Here is a 2,206-nt window from a genome sequence, read left to right as displayed (position 1 = left end):
ATTCGTCATGATTCCCAGTGGTCTAGGGTGACAGTGGCTCATTTGATGACCTACAAACAGTCTCTAAAATGTTCTCTGAAACAAAGCACATTGCCACGGACCTTTCCCCTTATTTCTGGTAAAAACTGCCACAGCGGCTGTGGATTTTTTAAATGGCATTTCCATTTTTGATTTCTGGATGAGTGATAGAGGGGTCCGACTCTGGCAACTAGAGAAACATGGATAGGTGACCCGGTTGTCCAGTAGATGCCAAGGTGGCTTACTTTTCTCAGAGGGATTTACCCCAAACCCTGAAGTAAATGCTATGTGTTTGCACTTTTGTGTCAGGAATTAGGGCAGGCAGCTTGAGGGAAATGTCAAGGATTAGCCTCTCAAGATAAAGCAAGACATAGTCACCTCATCTCCGGTATACAAAACCGTAGTCTTTTTAAAGACTTCCCAAGGAGTGTAATCTCTTATTGGCATTGGTAACCCTTGGTGACAGCTCTTACTGTCAGGGAATTATTTGTTACATCCAACTCCATTTACCTCTTCCTCCAGCTTTAACCAATTTCCTGAGAAAATTCTGATCCTGGTGAAATAGATTCCCTTATAACAGGAATGGACAATTGTCATCACCCTCCAAATAACTAGAACTCGACAAGCCTATAATCAGTCAGTGTAGAGACTCCACTTTTCTAGCCTAAATACTCCAAGCTCCTTTATTGTTGTCTTATGGGTCATGTCTGACCCATAGCAACACCATGGACATATTTCTAGACTCTGAGCCCACTGTTGGGTAGGGACCGTCTCTATATGTTGCCAATTTGTACTTCTCAAGTGCTTAGTACAGTGCTCTGCACACAGTAAGCGCTCAATAAATATGATTGATTGAGCTCTCCTAGAATGCCCAACCTCCAACTGCAATCGTTCCGGTATTGTATCCATAAAGTTTTCTTGGTAAAAATACAGAAGCAGTTTACCATTGCCTCCTTCCATGCAGTAAACCTGAGTCTCTGCCCTTTACTCTCTCCATGCCACTGCTGCCCAGCACAGGTGAGTTTTGACTTGTAGCAGATTGTCTTCCACTCGCTAGACACTGCCCAAGCTAGGAATGGAATGAGTATGCCTCTGCTAGACTCTTCCCCCCATAGTTTAAAGACTGGTAGAGTACTGGAAACTCTCCAGGTGCCACCCGGAGAGGTGTCCAGTTCCCTTACACCTTCTTAAAAAATGCCACTAGGCAACTCCCAGGATGATTGGATTTACCAGCTCAAGATCCTTTCCAGAACCTTCAAGCCTGGACCTTGAGTTTTCTGAGTTAGCCACAGTCATACACAGCAGTAGGCCTTCATTGTCAGCAGTTTCATCCTCAAAAATGAGAGGTCTGGAAGCAGACTAGAAGCAGATCTGAGACTACAACTCTGAACTCCAGACCCCTAAAGACATATTTTCTCTGCTCTAGTCAATCCAGCACTCAGTAGTGTTTTTGACTACCTCCTGGTGTGCAGAGTATGGTACAAAGCCCTTGGGCAAAGTCACTAAGGTTAGTATACATGATGCCTGTCTTCCAGGAGTTTACAATTTAGTGGCTGAGGCACACACAAAAATAATGTACAGACAAGGGTGAGAAGGCAAAGGGTTTTATATGTGAATTAGTGATAAAATAATATGGTCTGTAAAGTGCACACAGGAATGCCATAATAATAATAATGATGATGGTGTTTGTTAAGCACTTACTATGTGCCAAGCACTGTTCTAAGTGCTGGGGTAGATACAAGGTAATCAGGTTGTCCCACATGGAGCTCACAGTCTTGATCCCCATTTTACAGATGAGGTAACTGAGGAATAGAGAAAGTAAGTGACTTGCCCAAAGTCACACAGCTGATAAGTGGAGGAGCCAGGATTAGAACCTCTAACTCCCAAGTCCAGGCTCTTGCCACTAAGCCACGCTGCTATGGAAAATTGTTAGTATAAAGTACTTAGGTGGCCTCGACATGGCAGTTAGTGGGGATATAACAGTCCTCTAGACTATAACTTCCTTGTGGTCAGGAAACCTCACAGGAAACTAGAGAAACGGCATGGCTTTGTGGAGTCTTGGGAGTCAGAAGTTGTGGGTTCTCTTCCCAGCTCCGCCACTTATCAGCTGAGTGATTTTCGGCAAGTCACTTAGCTTCTCTGTGCCTCAGTTACCTCATCTGTAAAATGGGGATTAAGACTGTGAGTC

The 2,206-nt window shown here is 44.1% G+C and overlaps 1 non-coding gene across 1 annotated transcript; it reads right to left on the bottom strand.

Moving 5' to 3' along the window:
• Positions 1-1,045: 1,045 nt before the first annotated feature.
• LOC119949046 lies at positions 1,046-1,185 on the bottom strand. The gene has a single exon (XR_005457143.1). It is a non-coding gene; the product is annotated as a small nucleolar RNA SNORA7 (small nucleolar RNA).
• Between the last annotated feature and the right edge of the window lie 1,021 nt (positions 1,186-2,206).

The sequence above is a fragment of the Tachyglossus aculeatus genome, chromosome X3, assembly GCF_015852505.1.
Source record: "Tachyglossus aculeatus isolate mTacAcu1 chromosome X3, mTacAcu1.pri, whole genome shotgun sequence".
Taxonomy (NCBI): Eukaryota; Metazoa; Chordata; class Mammalia; order Monotremata; family Tachyglossidae; genus Tachyglossus; species Tachyglossus aculeatus.
Note: the sequence above shows the minus strand (reverse complement) of the source record. Positions and strands in the feature narration are given on the sequence as shown.